The sequence below is a fragment of the Amia ocellicauda genome, chromosome 6, assembly GCF_036373705.1.
Source record: "Amia ocellicauda isolate fAmiCal2 chromosome 6, fAmiCal2.hap1, whole genome shotgun sequence".
In the NCBI taxonomy this organism is placed as follows: domain Eukaryota; kingdom Metazoa; phylum Chordata; class Actinopteri; order Amiiformes; family Amiidae; genus Amia; species Amia ocellicauda.
In genome coordinates this window covers 42,299,671-42,323,032 of record NC_089855.1, presented here as the reverse complement: position 1 = coordinate 42,323,032, position 23,362 = coordinate 42,299,671, and the positions used below count along the sequence as shown (strand labels likewise).

The 23,362-nt window shown below is 43.6% G+C and overlaps 1 non-coding gene across 1 annotated transcript; it reads right to left on the bottom strand.

Moving 5' to 3' along the window:
* Nucleotides 1-9,888: 9,888 nt before the first annotated feature.
* On the bottom strand, nucleotides 9,889-10,003 carry LOC136751910 (U5 spliceosomal RNA). Its single transcript, XR_010817097.1, has one exon. It is a non-coding gene; the product is annotated as a U5 spliceosomal RNA (small nuclear RNA).
* Between the last annotated feature and the right edge of the window lie 13,359 nt (nucleotides 10,004-23,362).

The following is a 23,362-nucleotide window of genomic DNA, read 5'->3' as shown; positions in this document are numbered from 1 at the left end:
GCTTTGCAATCTAATGGTGATGGTTAATAGTATGTTTTTATTTGTACAAGAGACACACGCAGACAGTGTGAATGATTGTGAGTGGCAGCGGGAGTGGAAAGGAGAGAGTGTGTTTAGCCAAGGGTCTAGTGTGAGTGGGGGAGTGGGGATTTTATTTTCACACACTTTTAAAATTGATTATTTGAAGAAAACAGAGTTTGTTGGTGGAAGATTGTTGATGGTAAAGGCTGAGAGCGGGGGAAGGTCCTTTGTGTTTATTAATATCTATGCCCCCAATGCTGTGAGAGACAGACTGTCAGTGTTTCCGGTGCTCAGCAAAGCACTAGCAGACTGTGGGGCTGAGGAGATCCTGGTTTTGGGGGGGTGATTGGAACTGTACTGTGGACTATAGATTAGATAGGAATCATTTGGAGCCCAGTCCACAGTCGGCAAAACAGCTGGAAGGTAATACACAGTTGCACAAATGGTCGATGTCTGGAGGAATGCCAACCCAAAGGTGAAACAGTACACCTGGGTGAGGCCGGGTACTAGCATTATGTCGCTAGCCAGGCTGGATAGATTTTATACCTTTAGACATCATGTCAATCTGATCGGTGGCTGCCATATCACCCCCACCTGACCACTGACCACTGTCTCATCACTGTGAGTGTCACCCTGCCTCCTGTCTGGCTGCGCAGTGCCTACTGGCTTTTCAATAATAGCTTGCTGCAGGACAGGATTTTTTGTAATTCTTTTCTTTTCTTTTGGCAGAGATCAGAGCGCCCTAGGTTTGCCTCCCTGAGACAGTGGTGGGACATTGGCAAAGTTCAGACCAGGCTCTTCTGCCAGAAGTACACTGAGCATAGGACTGACAGCTTGAATGAATCTAAGAAGGAGTTAGAAGGAGAGATTCAGGTGCTCCACCGAGCCTTGGACTCTGGAGATTCAGGGGCATTAGAGGACCTCAAAGCTATGCAGCAGGCATTGTCAGAGCTGCTAAGGACGCGGGCTCGAGGAGCAATGGTGCGCTCGCAGTTCCAGAGCCTGACACAGATGGATGCGCCCATCAAGTTCTTCTTTGGGTTGGAATGCAGGCGGCAGCAGAGCAGGGTGATGCTCTGCCTGAGGACGGCTGAGGGCCGCGTGCTGCAGGATGGGCAAGAGATGTGTAGTCATGCCGCCCAGTTCTATAGGGAGCTGTACTCCGCAGAGCCGGGCAGCCTGGAGCAGCAGCAGCAGTTTCTGCAGGGTCTGCCTAAGTTCCCACAGGATGGGGGCAAGGGGCTGGAGGCCCTTCTAAATCTGGCAGAGCTGACCTGCGCAATGCAAGAGCTCAATAAGGGCTGGGCACCGGGGCTGGATGGGCTCACTGTGGAGTTTTTCTCAGAGTTTTGGACTGAGCTGGGCCCGGACCTGCTCTCAGTGCTGCAGGAGGGACTGTGAGCTGGGCTGCTGCCCATTAGCTGTCGTAGAGCTATTCTGACCCTGCTGCCCAAGAAGGGGAATCTGTCCTCCATTGTGAACATGAGGCCAGTGGCGCTGCTGTGTCAGGACTATAAGATCCTGTCTAAGGCTCTGGCTAAGCGGCTCAGAGACATCATGCCGGCCGCAGTGCCTGTTTCAGGTGCTGAGAGCAGTTGGTGTCGGCCCGCGGTTCGTAGAATTTATTCAGCTGCTGTACTGTCATGTGTTTATTGTGCTGAAGATCAATGGTGGCCTGAGTGAGCCTATCCCCATCCATCGAGACATCAGACAGGGCTGCAGTCTGTCAGGGATGCTATACTCCCTTTCTATCGAGCCCCTGCTGCACAGGCTGCTAGCTGGGCTGTCCATCCCTTGTCACCCAAGGGTGTCGGCCTATGCTGCTGAGACATGCAGTCTGGGCAGCGAGACGTCCAGGTCATTGTGGGAGTGTCTGGAGGAGTTCAGCAGGGCCTCCTCAGCCAGGGTCAACTGGGGCAAGGGCAGCGCTCATCTGGTTGGGGTGTGGGAGGTTTCTGCACCCCCTGCCCTCCCTGCGGGGCTGCAGTGGTCTCTCTCAGGCCCTCGGGTGCTGGGTGTGACTTTGGGGGAGACGCAGGAGAACTGGGCTGGCTTGCTGGAGAGGGTACAGGGCCGGTTGAGGGCATGGCACTGGCTGCTGCCCCAGCTCTCCTTTAGGGGGAGAGCAATTGTAATTAATATCTTGGTGGCCTCCATGCTCTGGCACACTTATGCATGTCTGGACCCCCCACCGGCCCTGGTGTCCCAGATACAGACCCTGCTCCTGGATTTCTGGACGGGTTGCACTGGGTGCGCAAAGCAGTGCTGTACCTGCCGCTCCAGGAGGGGGGACAGGGGTTGGTAGATCTGTTAAGCAGGCTGAGTGCCTTTCGGCTGCAGGCAGCTCAGAAGCTCCTGTACCCTCCAGATCCCCTGTGTCTCCCGCCCTGGACACTTGTTATGACAGACACATGTTTTTACTTAAGACACGTCCCAATATACTTCCTTCCCTGCCTGTTTTTTATAGTACTGTTTTAAAGGTGTGGCAGCACTTCTCCCTGGGTAGGGAGCTGGGGGGCAGCAGTCTATATTGGCTGTTAGAGGAGCCACGGCTGTGGAACCCCGGTTTTAGCTGTCCACTCCTGCTCTCCAGCAGCCTCAGGTCAGTCCTGCTTAAGGTCGACCTGATCCGGCTGAGGGATTTGTTGGATTTTAACAGGGGACAGTGCGTTGGTGCCGACAGCCTGGCTGCCAGGCTGGGTATAAGGTCACTGAGAGTCGTAACCAGATTTCTCTGGGCAGTACAGAACGCCCTTCCCATAGGCGCTGTGGAGCGGCTTTTCCAGGCTCTCACGCAGCACTGCTGGCCCAAGGACCCTGACACTGTCTTTCCCCTTGTTTGTCTGTGTCTCTCAGTCCCCCCTAGCTCATCAGTCCGCCTTCTGTCGCCTCACAGTCTCTGTAGTGTGTCTGTCTCCACAGCTCAGCGTCAGCAGCTCTATCAGCTCAGTGTGAGGGAGCTGCACCATCAGCAGCTGCAGCCCCTCCCTGACACCCCCTGGAGGGAGCACCTGGCTCTGGGGGAAGATGCATGCCTGGAGGAGCCTGAACAAGCCCCCGCTTCTGCATGGCTTCTGTATGGCGTCATCGCAACAAACTCTTTTGCACATACACTGGACCCCAGAGTGAGCGACACCTGCCCCTACTGCGGGGAGAGAGAGACACTTTTTCACTGTTTCTGCCACTGCCCTAGATTAGAGCTGCTGTTCACTGCACTGGAGAGCCTGTTTAAGCAGCTGGGCCTCCTTTTCTCACGCTCTGTGTTTATTTTGGGAGTCCAGTACAAGCAGCGCCACAGACATGATTGTGAGTTAGCAAACTTTCTATTGGGGCAGGCTAAGCTGGCTATCCTGAGCAGTAGGAGAAGTCAGACTTAGCGGGTGCAGCAACAGTGTGCACTCTCCCTCTTCAGGTCTCTCGTAAGCTCCAGAGTGCGACTGGATTACAATTTCTACAGCCTGACGGGAGACCTGTACACTTTTCTGCAGATGTGGGGGGTCAGGGCGGCCCTCTGTGCCATTGACTTTGGACATTTAAACCAACTGGTTTAATTCACTTGAATATTTTATAGGTAGCACGTGTGTAGTGGATTTTATTGAGCGTTTTTAGAATAGGTTGTGTTTTATTGTCGGGAGTTTTTTTCATGTCTTTTATGTGTTTCTAGTTTGTTTTAATTGTTTTTTGTAGTAAAATAAAGGTGTTAAAAAACAAAAAATCTCTCTCTCTCTCACACACACACATACACACAGCCAGCAAGACACAAAGAGCCAGCCAGCTCAGCGATGACAACACGAACCTCTCTCTGAGCTGACTGCTATGACATCACAGACCACGTGCATTCCATTGCTTGCCGTCTGTCAACCACTCAGTCACTGCCAGCCAGACTGCCTGGCTGGCTGGATAGGGGGGCTGTTTGCTGCTGCTGCGTACCTTAGCAAGCTTATTTGCTTGACCGGCCTTCCTCCTCCTCCGCCCTCATGCCCAGCTCTGCCCGATCTGCTGTTCACCTGGATCACAGCTCCGTCCCAACAAGGCAGAGCCTCCCAAGAATGGTACAAACTCATCCACGTTCCCCTCCAATACAAATGCTCTGAATTGAGAGATAGAAGTACTAGGGCACATCTGTAACATAAACTAGGGAACATTCATAACATACAGGGAACATTTGTAAAACTAATTAGGAAACCTTTGTGACATACTAAAAGGACATACTGGTAGGTGTTGGGCACTGTGGAAGGAAAGTTAGAATTCTTTCCCTCATATCAATTCTACTCTCTTGTATACTTAAGAAAGATAAGGTCAAGCCAGGAGGACATGCCAGAAGGTAGCTTGTTTTCTGTTCGTTATTTAAGATGAGAACCTTGGAGACAATGTCAAACAGTACGATTGAAGTGCCTGCCCCCTAATCCATGTGTTGACCTATGAACTCTGATATATATTCTGCTTAGCTAACTCTCTAATGATAATATAGTAATGACTCTGTGATTGTAACCAGATCTTTGTTTTTTGTGTATAAAAGCCTCTGACTTTTAAATGAAGGCAGAGCGACTTTGGGATCTTCTTGATTCACTGTTCCTCTCCACGCTGCGTGTATTAAAGGCATTGCAACGAACGTTCCAACCTGATTGAAGATGGTTTTTCTTCCACATTACATGGCGACGAGGATGGGATTGCTAACCCTGACAGAGAGGACTGGAATGGCCAGACCAGTGACCAGCAAAACTGCGCCAGCAAAATAGAAAAAGGTAAAGGAACCTTTTTGAAAAATTCCCTACTGCGGTGCTTTGCTTTCACTTGTCTGCTCGCCTGGCCCTCTGACGATCAGGTAACGCATTCTATAATTTATTAAACGTTGTTGCTTGCCTTATATCAATTACTTGAGGCAGGAAATGTTTCTTGCTTGTTAAGAAACAAAGTTTCTTAGTGTTACCATAGACTTGACTGTGTCTTCTTGTTTATGAAGTAATAGGACTGTGTCTTCCTATTTAACCTGGGTTGCCATGAACTTGACTGTGTTTTCTTGTTTGTGAAGAAACAGGACTGTGTCTTCCTGTTTGGGTTCCCGTAAACAAAAGTGTGTCTGTAAAACTGCAGGGTAGGTTTGACTTACAATTAGAGAAAAAAAAAAAAAAAGACCGCTAATTAATTGTTTAGTATCTGATATGCCGGTGATAATATAAAATCACATGTTTTGTAGAACCATAAATGGTAAATGAAGAAACGTCATTAAGTTATATACAAGTTATATAAATGCAAACATATTGAAAAACACATTTGTTATTATTCGTATATAGGATTTATTTTAATTTGTGTTTTGTTTTGTTATATTTTTATTTCTTTTTACTTTTTTTTCTTTTCTAATTTCTAATTGATTTCTCAAATGTCATGAATCACAAACTATTAGACTTATCTGAACTTCGTCGCAGAGAGGCCTCTCTGTCTTCGGGCTCAGATAACAGCACACGGCACGAGGTCCGTGTGGTTTGGAACAAAGGCAGTCCGGTTCGGCTTTGTCCAAGAACTTCCACTCAGTCGATGCACCTGGAAGTTGGGGTTTCGCGAATGTAGAGTCTTTTCCAAACAGATTTCCACTGGTTTGAAGGCTCCAAGGTTGTGCACAAAATCTTCTTTGTAAGCAGGGTTTCCACCATAGTTACTTGAAGACAAAGTTTTTGAGGAAAGCAGGGCCCTGTTTGTTCCAAGGGTCAAGTTTCTTAAGACTCAAATAGCTATTTAAATGACTGACACTTTCGTATACAGTCGACTTAGTCAATTGTCCAGCTGTAAAACTCCACTGATCAGGTGGGCACAGGCGGTCAGCGCAGTCTGTAAAGTTCTTTATTTAATAAAGTCCTTTAAAAGAATTCTTCGTACGGCTCAATCTCCTTCTCCCAGTTTAACTCTTCTGTTGCCGGCAAAGACTTAGTTGGTTTCTGGTTCCAGTTCTGGCAACAGAGCTACAGGTTGAGCTGTGGCAGCGAGTTTCTGGTTCAGGTGAGAGAGAGAGAGAGAGAGCCTGTGCTCTGTTCCTTATAGTCTGTCAGATCAATAGATGATTGGTTCTTGAGTTCTTGAGATTGGATTTCGGTTTCAGCCCCGAGTGTCCTATTGGAGGGGGGCTTGATTTATGACTGATGTCAATCCATGCCATCATTTGGAAATGCCGGTTGGCCCGGGTTCGTAGCTCTATCTCGGGATTTCGGCTCTCGTCCACTTCAAAGAGTTTTTATCATCTACAGGCCCCTTTCTCCAGACATTTCATAGCAGGATTCCAACCTATTTGGCCTCTTCTCGGTGCCATCCTCCCCAAAACTGTCACTTTGATGCAAACCAGTTCCAAGCTGATGAGCTAAGGAAATCTGATAACTTTGGGGGGGGAGAGGTCTTCTTTAGATCAGTGCTTCAGCTCAGAGCCCAAATGCTCTTATCAAAATACACCCAACATAACGCTACACTAGACAATTCAAGTTATATTTATTGACATGTATTAATACTATTTATACACATATTTCGCTCCATTATTTGAGTTAATAAATTAAGATATTTTCCTAATAAAATATATTTTTAGAAAATAAGCATTTTAATTGATTTCAATAACGATTCCCAGATACCTCAGGAAAACAAATTTTCAAAAAAAATGTGTTCAGTCAATGATTTCCCCAATGAAGAGCCTGCGTGGGCACTAAGACTGTCCGCCTGCACGGCTCATATATGTCTTTATTGTGTCACTTCCTCCTATTGAAGTCCAATCTACACCGGTACATGTTCAGAAGAACTGTTCCCAAAGCCAGATTGAACTGATCAATAGTTCATTTCTTACCTACACCTTGTATTTAGGGATCTTATATCTGGGGATTTCAAAAACTCTTCATTGTGGAACTCCCAGCTACCAAATGACCACACCTTTAATTTCCTGGAGTATCTGGTTATCTATGTATTTATATCTTCACCAAATTTCACTGTTTCCTCAGATTTCCATTTCAAAAATTAGCTCTAATTCAATTTTTAACATAATTTTTTTTTATTTCTGGTTGGTAAAACTCATTCTAATAGTATTTTTATGTTTTATTTTCTCCTTCAAAATTATGCAATACTAATTTTAGCTCACTTATTCAATGCTCATAATTTATATTTCTATAGTATCCTTAAAATTCTTACCCTTTGACTAATTCACTCTTAGAATCTAAAATCCAAGGTCGAATTTCAACTTTTATTTCAGGTATTTTATGCTATGCACCAATAACCAAATATTTTCTAAAATAAGACTATAATATGTCACTATACTGTTTACATTCTCCTGCTATGGGTTTTACATCAGGCTGTCACTCAGGGCTGCACCAGAGTGCTGCTCCTGTGGATTCCAGCCTTTAGTTTTCCTTTAATTTGACTTTACAGAATTTCTCCATAATATGATTTTTAACAAACAAATTATTGTTCTTCTGAGGCTTAGAGGACACCATTACTATTTATTTACTTTATTAGTATTATTAATCTATGTATTTAGTGTATATTTGTATTACTTTAACATTATTCTTATAATAGAATGCATTATTCATTTCTTATTTCTGATGCTTTGTGCACTCTGTATACAGTTAAATGTCTAAATCCTCATTAATCTGTTGATAAAACATCAATGACTGCGTAATTGTAAATATAATTCTGAAATTATTGGTTACTTCCCTTCTGAGTCTTATTCTGGACTATGCACAATATTAAAAATACAAAGCATACAAAACAGACAATTACCTTACATAACCTTCAGACTATATATATACATAAATACATAAGGCACATACAGATTGACATCCAAAGATAAATCAGATATTAGATTAGTGGCGTGTTTTGTTGACCCTGCAGTGTCTCAAACAGCCCTTAGCATTTATTTATTATATTGTTATTATTAAAAATCAGATGTAAAAAAAACTTTGAAATACACTACTTTGGTGTTTTCTTGATCTATTATGATCAATTTCTTCTCTAAATTCTTATTATTCAGACAAAGAATTATAGAAACTTTGTCGTTTTTTTATCTTGCCTTTACCATTTTAAGATTAACATTTTAAACTTTTTGGAATTCACAAACAGACATGTATTTTAACACCATTATGCCAATCCTATCTTTGCCAACGAGGGGGCTATATTGCTGGACTTTATGTACCTCTGGTTCCGTCTGGTTATTGACTGCCACTGACTCTGGCCCTGGTGTACAAGGGTTTCCTTGCTTAACCTGGGGCTCAGCAGGCCTCGTCGTACCTTTCGGTTCCCTTGGCATCTCTCACCGCAGATCTATCTTACCTGGAATTCACCCTACTGTGATCCTCCGCTGTTCAGTCAACCTTTCTGTTTGTTTTACCTCTACCTCTCCACAAGTTCTCTTTAAATTACAATCTGAGAGCCTAACACAATCCAGAGATCAAATCTAAATATACAGGGTGGTCATTTTTAAAGCTACTCACCCTTGCTTTGGTCCCAGGAGTGGAGGCAAGTTCAGATCCTCGTTCGTGATGCCAAGTTGTAGAACCGTGTCAGAAATAAGTGGAGAAGTCGTGGAGATAAAGCAAACAGAACTTTAATCGAGCCGCTCGGAAGCCCCACGTCAGGAATAATTCCTTCAGTGAGACTTAATGTTTACAAACATGAGTACAACTTTATAGGAAAATGACATAACATCTTATGGCCGTTCATCCAATCAGAAGATACAGGTCCGGGTCCGTTTACGATCTGTCCTCCCGTGAAGAGATGATGGATCCAAAGCAGATGTCCGTCTTTGATGTGCACTAGGAAGATGTGATCCCACGGTCGACATTTAACTAGTGTCAATCGCCCATTAACAGAAACAATTCCTGCCTATCTGGAGAAACGGTTAAGTCATAAACAAATTTAAAACAGACATCTGTAGGCTATTTCGGCACTGTGTAATCTTACATTACTGACAGTAGTTTCTAACAAACCAACCATGTTGACCCTTTACTTGTCCTGCTGAATCTAATCTGCTCAGTCTGTAAACAAAACTACTTCTAATGCTAGTATTAATATAAAACATTATATAATTATCACAAAACAGTTTCTTCAACTTCCTATACAGAGTCTTCAAAAGCTATCAGACTTTAGCAGCTGGTAGTTGAACACACATACAATTATACAGCATTTTCTGCAGCTTCGCAAGGCCTAATTTTAAACATTGTTGATAAATTAGATAATTAGTGAGGACCCTCTATTTCCATTTCTTCCTCCATAATAGCTAAAATAAAGTTTTACTGACATTTTATTGACCCTACCACTGCATAGGACACATCTGTAACATGAACGCTACTGAATGGCACATACATTGAAAACTATGGAGAATTGAGACAAATCCATTTTACACTTCATAAATAATCTTAAAACGTTTCCAACCAAGGCAAAACCCACGTGAAATACGTTCATTCACATTTTTGGTAAACAAGAAGAGAGATTGTTACATATGTTCCCTATGATGCATCTATAGAGCGAGAGACAGAGAGAGAGACAGAGAGAGACAGAAAGACAGACAGACAGACAGACACTAACACAGCCACCCACCCACCCACTCACACACACACACATACACACACAGCCAGCAAGACACACAGAGCCAGCCAGCTCAGCGATGACATCACGAACCTCTTTCTGAGCTGACTGCTATGACATCACAGAGCACGTGCATTCCGTTGCTTGCCGTCTGTCAACCACTCAGTCACTGCCAGCCAGACTGCCTGGCTGGCTGGATGGGGGGGCTGTTTGCTGCTGCTGCGTACCTTAGCAAGCTTATCTGCTTGACCGGCCTTCCTCTTCCTCCGCCCACATGCCCACCTATGCCCGATCTGCTGTTCACCTGGATCACAGCTCCGCCCCAACAAGGCAGAGCCTCCCAAGAATGGTACAAACTCATCCACGTTACCCTCCATGGAAAGCTTTAGCAAAAGGCAAAAGCATTATAAGTAATGAAGAGGAACCCGAGTCCAAGACGCTTCCGACCAGCCATACATATTTGTGTGTATTAAAGATCACATTTTATTACATTTTGTTTTTCTGTACTTTATTACATCTAATTGTGAATTATAATTTTATTGTTTATTTTCCATATGTATGTACGTATGTATGTTTGCATGTCCATTTGCTTTGACAATACAAATGCACTAAATTGAGAGACAGAGAGAGAGAGACAGAGAGAGAGAGAGAGAGAGAGAGAGAGAGAGACGTGCTAGGGCACATCTGTAACATAAACTAGGGAACATTCGTCACATGCTTAGGGAACATTCATAACAAACAGGGAACATTTGTAAAACGAATTAGGGAACCTTTGTGACATACTAAAAATACATACTGGTAAGATGTTGGACACATTTGAAACAACAAAAATGGCATTTGGTTATTTATTAGGGACATTTATACCAGTCTGAGCAAATATCTGTGCATATTCCAATGTTTGTTGCAGGACTTACAGATTGAAAGAGGGGGTCAAAATGTTTGATTCAGAACTAATCACTGCTTCCTCAATTTTGTTTTAAACATAATTTAAAAGAAAAGTGGGCTATACATTGGTCTGGAAAAAGGGAGCAGTGGTCCCTAAGACAATTCTTTTAGTTTTTTGACACAATTCCTAAAACCCATTTTCGGTAAAATATGTTATCAACTTGCATTAATATATCATCCAAACTACAATCATACTAATCATGAAGATGTTCATATTATTATATTCTAAGGGTTCTAGTCTATTGTGTATTGTATTTATTATCAGGCCCTTCTCTAATGTTTTACAGTTGTTATTATTATTCCGTACAATACAGGGATTAAATTAAGTATTTTAACCACAAAGTATTGGCTACAGTTATGATGCCTACTTCAGTGTTCATATGCATACAGTTTCTGAGGTCTGGACCACTGCACAGTAGTCCCTGGAGTTGTAGTCCAGAGCACTGCAAAATTCGTGCTGAAGTGATCTGGATCACCACGCAATGGCCCAAGGACCACTGCAAACTTGGATTTCAATGTTTTTGTGTAATCCATGTTGCAATCGCAACTACCATGTTCCTTTGTGGTGAGCTGGTTAATTCTGATCTGGGAAAACCACAATCCTGCAGGTTTAATAAGTCTCTCTACACATCAGTCCCTGAGTACCTTCAACCAATGGTCATTTTGACCAATTAAGCCCAAGAATTGAGTCGATTAAGATCTCCTCATTGTAATATGGGGATTCTGAGGGGGGAACATACACGGCACACAGGAACACACATCGGTTTGTGTAGAAATGATTTCATTGCTTATTTTAAGCCATATGTGTGACTCTGCTGTTTTGATGGGCTGTATGGAGTCACTGAGCTCTGCTTTGTACCAGATTATTATGCCCCCGGAGTCCCTGCCATGTCTGACGGAGGGCTTCTTCAGGGAGGGCACTATGACCTCTCTGTAGCCTGAGGGACAGTGACTGGACACGTCTGCCCGACACCATGTCTCTTGCAGGATGATGACATCCTTGTCTCTCACTCTATCACTGAACTCCGGGTCTGTGCTCTTCAGCCCGAACACTGAGGAGCCCAGGCCCTGGATGTTCCACATGGTGATAGATAGGGATCGCATTTCTTTCTACTCTAATTAAGCAATTTAAATAATCCTTTGAAATGAGATATATCTGGAAATGTGTGAGGTGGAAAGGCAACAAATAAATAAATATTAATACTGGTGATATGAAAAAATAGGAAACGAATAAATAAAAAACAAACAAAAAAAAAAACTCCTATATACATACACATACACACATACACACATATATCTACATACACTCACCTAAAGGATTATTAGGAACACCATACTAATACTGTGTTTGACCCCCTTTCACCTTCAGAACTGCCTTAATTCTACGTGGCATTGATTCAACAAGGTGCTGAAAGTATTCTTTAGAAATGATGGCCCATCTTGCATCTTGCAGTTGATGGAGATTTGTGGGATGCACATCCAGGGCACGAAGCTCCCGTTCCACCACATCCCAAAGATGCTCTATAGGGTTGAGATCTGGTGACTGTGGGGGCCAGTTTAGTACAGTGAACTCATTGTCATGTTCAAGAAACCAATTTGAAATGATTCGACCTTTGTGACATGGTGCATTATCCTGCTGGAAGTAGCCATCAGAGGATGGGTACATGGTGGTCATAAAGGGATGGACATGGTCAGAAACAATGGTCAGGTAGGCCGTGGCATTTAAACGATGCCCAATTGGCACTAAGGGGCCTAAAGTGTGCCAAGAAAACGTCCCCCACACCATTACACCACCACCACCAGCCTGCACAGTGGTAACAAGGCATGATGGATCCATGTTCTCATTCTGTTTACGCCAAATTCTGACTCTACCATCTGAATGTCTCAACAGAAATCGAGACTCATCAGACCAGGCAACATTTTTCCAGTCTTCAACTGTCCAATTTTGGTGAGCTTGTGCAAATTGTAGCCTCTTTTTCCTATTTGTAGTGGAGATGAGTGGTACCCGGTGGGGTCTTCTGCTGTTGTAGCCCATCCGCCTCAAGGTTGTACGTGTTGTGGCTTCACAAATGCTTTGCTGCATACCTCGGTTGTAACGAGTGGTTATTTCAGTCAAAGTTGCTCTTCTATCAGCTTGAATCAGTCGGCCCATTCTCCTCTGACCTCTAGCATCAACAAGGCATTTTCGCCCACAGGACTGCCGCATACTGGATGTTTTTCCCTTTTCACACCATTCTTTGTAAACCCTAGAAATGGTTGTGCGTGAAAATCCCAGTAACTGAGCAGATTGTGAAATACTCAGACCGGCCCGTCTGGCACCAACAACCATGCCACGCTCAAAATTGCTTAAATCACCTTTCTTTCCCATTCAGACATTCAGTTTGGAGTTCAGGAGATTGTCTTGACCAGGACCACACCCCTAAATGCATTGAAGCAACTGCCATGTGATTGGTTGGTTAGATAATTGCATTAATGAGAAATTGAACAGGTGTTCCTAATAATCCTTTAGGTGAGTGTATATATATATATATATATATATATATATATATATACACTTAGATTTTCCAAATGATAAACTGATGTTGCAGTAATTAAATCACAATAGATGTATGTCAGTTCAATAGGAACTTTTTTTTTTTTTTTAAGAATGGCAAATTAGGAGCCATTACTGTATTGAACTGTAATGTAACATGAAAACAGGTATAAACCAAGAAAGAACTAAATCTTTAAACTTGTCAGGTTTTAAAACTTTACGACAACTAGGTACATCCAGCAGGTAATGCCACAGGAGTCTGGGGTCGCTGAGGTAAGAGAAAAGACACAGTCTCTGGGTGCACTGTGACTTGGGCATCCCGAAGGCTGGAAGAATGGGTGACACCTGGGCATGGCTCAAGTGCTAGAGCAGGCTGTGGAACAACACCTGGAACAGGTAGCATATCCCTCTGGACAGGAGCTGTAGAAGAAAGAAGAGAGAGAGACGGCATCGAGTGATGACTGGAGCTCGCTGGAACTGGAAGTGGGTAAGGGACGTCTCTAGACAAAGCCGTTAGTGTTGATGGCGGACTGACAGGTGCATCATCAGGATCTCTAAACAGCTGTGGAGGCACTTCTGGATGAGCAGGTAAGTCAGACCAAGGACCTTTGTATGCCTTCAGCCGATGATTGTAATGTACAATCCATGATTTGGATCGTGGATCTTTTGGGTCAGTGATTTCATAGGTCACGCCAGGACAACCGTCTTTATCCAACCTCTTCAGAACTCTATGTGGCCCTTTCCATCTAGGAGCAAGTTTATTCCTTTGATTGGCAGGATCATCAAGGAAAACAAGATCACCTTCAGCATAGGGGTTAAAAGCAAGATTTTAATCATAGTGAGTCTTTAGCAGTAGTTTAGATTCTTTCGACTACTCAGCGGCCATGTCTAAAGCATGTGACAGGCGGTTAAAGACATCCTGGGCATAAGCAGCTGGTGTGCCCGGAGTTGCTTGAGTAGTGAATGAACTGCAGTTCAACAAAACGTCCACAGGCAGACAAGGTTCCCGACCATGAGCAAGGAAAAATTGAGTATATCCAGTACTGGAATGTACACTTGAATTGTACGCAAGTTCCACCTGTGAGAGGTATTTGTCCCATTCTCCTCCATTTTGGTAGATGTATTTAGCTAATTGGTCTTTTAATGTCCGGTTCAGTCTTTCCACCATGCCATCTGATTGGGCATGGTACGGAGATGTTCGTGTCTTCTCAATTCCCAACTTGCTACACAGCTGCTTCACCAGATCAGACTCAAACTGTCTGCCCTGGTCAGTGTGGATGGACTCAGGTATACCATGTTGACGGATGAAGTCTTCAGACAAGCATTGAGCTACACTTGTTGCACGCTGATCTTTAAAAGGAAAGAGATTCACATAGCATGTAAAATAATCCATTACAACAAGAACATACCTGTTGCCTTGAAAAGTGACTGGTAGCTCGGTGAGGTCAGCAGCAATTTTCTGGAATGGACGATCCACCACAATAGGTTGTAAAGGAGCTCTAGCTTTTGGTGTTGGAGCACTGCGAGTCTGACATGTTAAACACTCTGTACAGAACTTGTAAATGTCACGTGACATGTAAGGCCAATAGCAGATTTTTCTGGCTCTCTGCAAAGTTCGTTCAGTCCCTAAATGTCCACTGAAGACATTTCCATGCAGGTAAGTGAGGGCTGTCTGAATGAGGGATTCAGGAAGAACCAATTGGTAAGTATAGGCTTTCTGAAGAAAGGTTTTAATTTTTTGACAGAGGATCCCATTTTCCAAAGTCAGGTGAGGAAACTCATACCAGAGCTTTTTCAGAGCTGACGGGGAGTTTTTGATTCGTCGTGCAGTAGGTCTTCGGTTATCCATTTCTTTCCATTCCATCGCAGTTCTCAGAATGACATCCGCTTGTTGTTTCTGCTTCAGTTCATCAATGTCTATTGCTAAATCTTCACAGGTTTGTCTTACAGGAACAGCTTGTTCAGGCTGTAGTTCAGAAGACCAACTGTTTTGCATCTTTTTGGGCAAAGTTTTTAACGAATCGTCTGTAATAGGAACAGAGACCCACAAAAGCTCTCACCTCAGTAGGTGTTCTTGGTGTTGGCCAATCTTTCAATTTGTCAAGCTTCCTGGAATCTGGTCTGAGACCACCCTTGGTGATTACATGTCCAAGGAAAGAGACTTCATCCCGTATAAAATGGTATAAGCCGCTGCCGGTGGTAAATGCGGTCTTCTCCCGGTCTTCTGATGCCAGCTGAACCTACCAATAACCACTTGACAGGTCCATGGTACTAAACCAGCATGCCCCTGCCAGGCTGTCCAAAGCTTCAGAAATCCGTGGTAAGGGATGCGAGTCCCGTATGGTGACAGGGTTTAATTTCTTAATGCAATTTAAAATCTGTAGCTGCCGTCCTTTTTCTTGACTAAAACAACAGGTGAAGCCCAAGGGCTGCAGCTCTCCTCAATGAGGTGATGGGCCAGCAACTGCTGAACTTGTTTTTCTATTTCCTGCTTCAAAGCTGGAGAAGTCCTGTAAGCATGTTGGCGGATCGGTAGGGCATCTCCAGTTCGAATGTGTTGCTTTACAGCATCTGTGCAGCCATAGTCATGTTCATGTGAACTAAACACATCACAATACTTCAAAAGTAAGTTCTCCAGCTGGTCCATTTGTGGATCACTCAATTTAGACTGACTGAAGTCCAGTGTGGGTAACTTTGTGCCTTCTGTCTGCCTGATATTGTGCACAGTAGCCTCAATAACCTGGAACTCTTCACCTCCCTGATTTATCAGAGAGTAAAAGTTTCCCAGTGGTGTGTTACTTGGCACATGGCAGTCGTCATTGGTAGGATTCATGACACCAATGGTTGTTAATCCTTTCTTCACTGGAGACATTGTTCTGGCAACAAACAGACCTGGGTAGTTGCATGCTTCAGGTTACAGTATTCCTAAGTAATTTGGAGATGAGATTTGATTTTCTGTAAATGGCTGCAACTTTGCCTTGATATTCATCTCAGTCATTGCAGGAATGTAGATTGGCGCAAATGTCACAGCATTGCAACAAAGAGGTGTGATTTGCTTAGAAAACAACAGTGGGACTTTCCAGTTCCACAACTGTAATTGTCCTTGTACATCAATCACTGCATGGTGTTTCTGCAGAAAATCCCATCCGAGTAAGACAGCTTGATTGGAATTTCTTATCACTTGAACATCATGATGACAAACCTCCTCTCCAAGTCTAATATTAATGCTTAGTGTTCCAAGAGTATCAAGGCACTCACCAGTCACTGACCTTGCCAACACGTATGACTTTCTGATGGACTTTGTCTTCAGTGCTGGAATTGACACTCTTAAATTTTCACTGATCAAAGAAATTTGTGAACCAGTATCAATGAAGGCTTGAACAGCAGTGTCCTCAATAACAGCAAAACAATATTGGAGAGGTTGGAGAGTCTTTTAAAGCTGAAGCTTCAGACTCTGGGTCCCTGTTATTCAATGTAGCAGCTACTTGGCCGCAGCACCTGCTACCACTCGTTTCCCTGATAGGTGGGATCCTCAGAATCAAAGTAAAGATGACGTTTGCTGTATCTGCAATCAGGCCTTCTCTCGTTGTGAGTGGACTGGGTGTTCGCCTGGTGTACCTGTCCCTTGAGTGTGAGTAGGATGCAGATGGACTACGAGAATATCTTGAACTGCACTACTCCTCTCTATCCACCACACAAAGACGTGCGTCACTCTAACCTGTCCGGCTTTACAACATGCAACTCAAATAATATGTTCTAGGGGGAACAACATAACACATAGCGATTTCTCCCTGCTATAAAGTAAAATAATGTATACGGTGTTTCTAATTTCTTTTACGATAACTTTTCATATATATTTATATTTTTCAATATTATACTAATGTCACAGTAATACCAATTAACTTTAACAATGCCGAAAATTTTAATGCGTTTATCTTTAATAGTGAAGATATTGTATAGATGTATATCTTTCATATACACAAATAGAACTGAAACTTTCAGACAATCCATGAAAATGTAATGTAAACATTTACATTTCTTTAAAATTCTATATATCAATTATATTCATAACCCTAACCCTATCACTAACCCAAACTTTAAGTTACAATTGTTCCCTAAACACTTATTTTGCAGGATCAATAAAAAACTGTCAAGATTTTTTAAACTTTTACTGACACACAAAGTTAATAGCAATGTGATATAACTTTACGGAAAATAATAATCTGTATATATTTAATTGTTTTGACATTGTTAAGATATAATGCATCTTTCACATAGGGAACATTTGTAACATGATAGGGAAAACATACAAATGATGTAACTTTGAAAATATTCAATATTACAGCATACAGTATAATCAACACAGAACTGTGTCTATACTGAAAAGCTGTTGACATTTGAAAAGTGACAGAGGTTTGAATTTGAAAGTATCAATTCATAAAAGATACAATGAGCAGGAGCAGGAGCTGTGCGATCCATTACCCAGAGCACCTGAAGAACGCTCAGGCCAGGAAGAGTCTCAGACAACACATACTGAAGGACAACCCAGAGACTCTCAGAACCGACTTCTCTCAGACTGGAGACCAGCAAGTCACCAGCAACCTGGTCTTCTACACCGAGCACAGCGACGCCTGGCACGCTGCCATCTGTCAACTGTACAGGCACATTAAAAAGAGAGGCATCAGTAAAGGAAGGCAGGTGTCAATCAGTGAGGAGGACGACCCAGACACCTCCATGCTGACAATCAATCTGTACCACACTGGAACAGTCTTAATACAGGGCAGCGAGGGCAGCCTGGGCACCTTTGAAAATCAGTTCCACTCACTGAAAACGCTGGCTGACAGAGAGAAAAAGGAGAGACGTGTCCAAAAGAGCACAGACGCAGCCACACAGGAGGAGAGTCCAGCCCCACACTGCCCTGCCAACGAAGGGGAGAGCGCCGCGCCAGAGAACAGCGAGGAATCCACACGCAGCCCAGCGCAGGACACCCCTCAGACACCGACACAGTGTCCCAGCTGAGGGAGAACATGTCTCTGCTGGAGGTGGAGCTGATGGAGCTAAAAGAGCTGGTGCTGGCCAAGCTCACAACCTCCAACACCACAGAGCAGCTAACAGACCAGCTCAACAGAGTCCAACACGAGCACAAGGTCACAGTGAGGGAGCTGAGGGAGGAGGTGAGGGAGCTGCAGCAGGACAGGGAGGCCATGAGGAGGGAGATGACGGCCCTGAGAGAGGAACTGCAACGCAGAGACAAGACAGTGCAGAGCCTGAAGGAGCAGCTATACAAATTCACTGCCCACAACAACCAGCCCTCAAGAAACCCAGCAGTGCACAATGTGCAGAGCCCTCCCACCCCAATGACATCCAGACATACTGACTCTCACACAACACACCACTCACACACTGCACCCAACACACACACACAACCCGACCCGAACACACAGAATGCACCCAGCACACACACACACCCTGAGCCCGACACACACAGTGCACCCAACACACACACACACCATGACTCAGACACACACACTGCACCCAGCACTCACACACACCCTGAGCCCGAAACCACTCACAAAACCTGCGCACCACACACACAGGCTGAACCAAACACATATGAGACCCCCTCACGCAGAAAGACTACCATGAAGAAGAACACTGAAGTAGCCCTGCTGATAGACTCAAATGGCAAACTCATAAATGAGAGGCGGCTCTTCCCTGATGGCAAGATCTCCAAGGTCTGGTGTCCGACCACAGAGAGGGCCATTCAGCAGCTGTCCGAGGAGAGCCTCGGCTCCCCCAGCCATATTATTATACACATAGGCACAAACGACCTGAGGACCCAGCAGGACAAGGTGGCCAGCTCCATCAGAAGAGTGGTGGAGAGGGCCACCCAGACCTTCCCCCACGCCAAAATCATCATCTCCACCCTGCTGTCCAGGAAGGCCTTCCACCCCAACACCATCCACATGATCAACGCTGAGATCTCTCGGGGATGTGCTCTGATGCCAAATGTGCACCTGGCACACCACCCCACTCTTGGGGCCCACAGCTTGTTTGACAACGTCAATCTCCACAAACAAGCAGTGAGCGTCTTCGCAAAGACACTCAAAGACATTGCCCTGGGCCGAAGCCCAGCCAGCCCCCCACATGGCCACAGAAGGTTTTCCAGCACCCACACCACCTAGAACAACCCAGAGCCAATTAGGAGAGCGGCCCCTGGGAGCCCCCGCCCTCCACCTGCACACCACCTTCCCCAGCCCGGACAACGAAGACCCCAGCCTGGATACGCCCGACCACAGAACAGCAGACCCAGAGTGGAGCCCATCCAGAACATGCACAGAGCAGCCCAGCAGCACAGCCAGCGCAACTACGCAGCAGCGGTCAGCAGAGTGGCCGACACCGACACCGGGGAGCTGCAGGAGATCCGACACCTGCTCAACCTCATCTGCACCCAACTGATAAGATAAGTAACTGTGCATAACAAAGAAACCACTGCAGGAGGTGACTAGATATTACCACATCCGAAAATCACCCCTGTATAAATGTAGTTATATACTGATATATATGGACATATTTTCAAAAAATTATGTAGATATATGGATGCTTACATATATGTGTATATATGTAGATATATGTGTGTATGCGTATGTATATAGGAGTGTAAATCAGGAGTTTTTTATTTTTTTATTTATTCATTTCCTATTTTTACATATCACCAGTATTACTATTTATTTATTTGTTACCTTTCAACCTCACACATTTCCAGATATATCTCATTCCAAAGGAGTATATAAATTGCTTAATTAGAGTAGAAAGAAATGCGATCCCTATCTATCACCATGTGGAACATCCAGGGCCTGGGCTCCTCAGTATTCGGGCTGAAGAGCACAGACCTGGAGTTCAGAGAGAGAGTGAGAGACAAGGATGTCATCATCTTGCAAGAGACATGGTGTCGGGCAGACGTGTCCAGTCACTGTCCCTCAGGCTACAGAGAGGTCATAGTGCCCTCCCTGAAGAAGCCCTCCGTCAGACACGGCAGGGACTCCGGGGGCATAATAATCTGGTACAAAGCAGAGCTCAGTGACTCCATACAGCCCATCAAAACAGCAGAGTCACACATATGGCTTAAAATAAGCAAAGAAATCATTTCTACACAAACCGATGTGTTCCTGTGTGCCGTGTATGTTCCCCCCTCAGAATCCCCATATCACAATAAGGAGATCTTCCCCAACCTCCAGACTGAGGTCTGCCACTTCCAGGTCCAGGGAAGTGTGCTGATCTGTGGGGACCTGAACGCCCGGACAGGCAGCCTGCCTGACTTCACCAGCACACAGGGAGACAGCCACATATTCGGCCACACCCCCTTAAACACCCCCATCAGCTCCCTCAGACACAGCCCCGACAGGGGAGTGAATAAAAACGGGCAAAAATTACTGCAGCTCTGTCAGGGACTGGGCCTGTATATCGTGAATGGCAGGATCCGGGGAGACTCTCTGGGAAGATACACCTACAGCTCAGCTCTTGGCAGCAGCACGGTAGACTATGCCATCACAGACCTAGACCCCTTCTCTCTCAGTGCATTCACCGTCAAACCACTGACACCTCTATCAGACCACAGCCAAATCACTGTGTTCCTGAAGAGGACAGAGCACAGCAGCAGCGCTCAAACACAGCCCAGCAAGCTGTACAGCCTCGGACACTCCTACAGATGGGCTCCAGACAGCACACAAGAGTACCAGAAAGCAATTGGCAATCAAGACATCCAATCACTAATACACACCTTTCTGGTCACCCCAAATCAACATAGTAAAGAAGGAATACATCTGGCTATCAAATACTTAAATCATATATTTGAAAAAGCAGCTTTACAGTCAAAATTGGATATTAAAAAGAACATCCTAACAAAATACAAATAGGAGAATTGGTTTGATAAGGAGTGCAATACAATAAGGAAGGAACTGAGGAAAGAAGGAACACTTAGATCAAAAAGAACAACATACCCGAAAGCAACTGACAATAATCGAAGAGTCCATTAACACAAATAGATTCTGGGAAAACTGGAAAAAATGTAATAAATTAAAACCATTCAAAATTGAGATATTTGGAAAAACCACTTTGAAAAACTTTATGAAAACATTTACCACACTGAGAAATCAGCTCAGCATGACATCAGTGTGAAACTAAAAAGAATGGAATTGGCATTTAAAGACACCCAGAATCCCCTGGACCCTGACAGTTTTTTATTGATCCTGCAAAATAAGTGTTTAGGGAACATTTGTAACTTAAAGTTAGGGTTAGGGTTATGAATATAATTGATATATAGAATTGTTAAGAAGTGTAAATGTTTACATTACATATTCATGGATTGTATGCAAGTTTCAGTTCTATATTCGGTTTGGAAACCGTTTTTTTTTCTATTTGTGTACATGAAAGGTATACATCTATACAATATCTTCACTATTAAAGATAAACGCATTTTTATTTTCGGCATTGTGAAAGCACATTGGTATTACCTATGTGTATCTTTAAAAGTTTTAAATTCTTAAAGGTTCTTTACTGATCTTGCAAAATAAGGTTTTAGTGAACATTTGTAACATAGAGTTAGGGTTAGCCACTGGGTAAGGGTTACATCTTACACAAGGGTTACACAAGTGCCGGAATGAGGTCAAGGACTCTGCTGTTTTGACTTCGGTGGTGGAATGACCTGCCCACCAAAGTCAAAACCGCAGAGTCCTTGACCTCATTCCGGCGCTTACTCAAGACGCATCTCTTCCGACCGCACTTGTAATATTAGTCCTCTATCTCTGCTAGATAGCACTTCAGCTTATTATGCTCCTCTCGTTCTTGAATGTTTTCCTCCTTGCTCCCTTTCCTGTAGCCCTAGTCTGTAACCCTACATCTTGACAGTACTTAGCTTTCACCGTCCAGGATGTAGGAAGTCTTTTACTGTACTTGTGTAAATTGTAATTGGAATTTTTAAAATGTATTTTGAATTGCGATATTTTTTTGCTAAATTGAATTTGTAATGATTGATGCCTTGTACTTCTCTGTATTTTTGCACTTATGTTGTAAGTCGCCCTCGATAAGGGCGTCTGCCAAGAAATAAAAATAATAAAATAATAATCTTCAACAGTAAGTTTATTCATGTTCATTTTTCTCTTCAATGTTAAAGAACAGAATTAACCAGCTCACCACAAAGGAACATGGTAGGTGCTATTGCAACATGGATTACACAAATACATTGAAATCCAAGTTTGCAGTGGTCTTTGGGCCATTGCGTGGTGATCCAGATCACTTCAGCACGAATTTTGAAGTGGTCTGGACTACAACTCCAGGGACTACTGTGCAGTGGTCCAGACCTCAGAAACTGTATGCATATGAACATTGAAGTAGGCATCATAACTGTAGCCAATACTTTGTGGTTAAAATACTTAATTTAATCCCTGTATTGTACGGAATAATAATAACTCTAAAACATAAGAGAAGGGCCTGAGAATAAATACAATACACAATAGACTAGAACCCTTAGAATATAACAATATGAACATCTTCATGATTAGTATGATTGTAGTTTGGATGATATATTAATGCATGTTGATAACATATTTTACAGAAAATGGGATTTAGGAATTGTGTCAAAGAACTAAAAGAATTGTCTTAGGGACCACTGCTCCCTTTTTCCAGACCAATGTGTAGCCCACTTTTCTTTTAAATTATGTTTAAAACAAAATTGAGGAAGCAGTGGTTACTTCTGAATCAAACATATTGACCCCCTCACTCAATCTGTAAATCCTGCAGCAAACATTGGAATATGCATAGATATTTGCTCAGACTGGTATAAATGTCCCTAATAAATAACCAAGTACCATTTTTGTTGTTTCAAATGTGCCCAACATCTTACCAGTATATGTGCTTTTAGTATGTCACCAACGTTCCTTAATTCGTTTTACAAATGTTCCCTGTATGATATGAATGTTCCCTAAGCATGTGACGAATGTTCCCTAGTTTATGTTACAGATGTGCCCTAGCACTTCTCGCTCTCTCTCTGTCTCTCCCTCTCTCTCTCTCTCTCTCTCTCTCTCTCTCTCTCTCTCTCTCTCTCTCAATTCAGTGCATTTGTATTGTCAAAGCAATTGGACATGCAAACATACATACATACATACATGCATACATAGAAACATACATACGTACATATGGAAAATAAACAACATCATTATAAATCACAATAAGATGTAATAAAGTACAGAAAAACAAAATGTAATAAAATGTGATCTTTAATACACACAAATATGTATGGCTGGTCGGAAGCGTCTT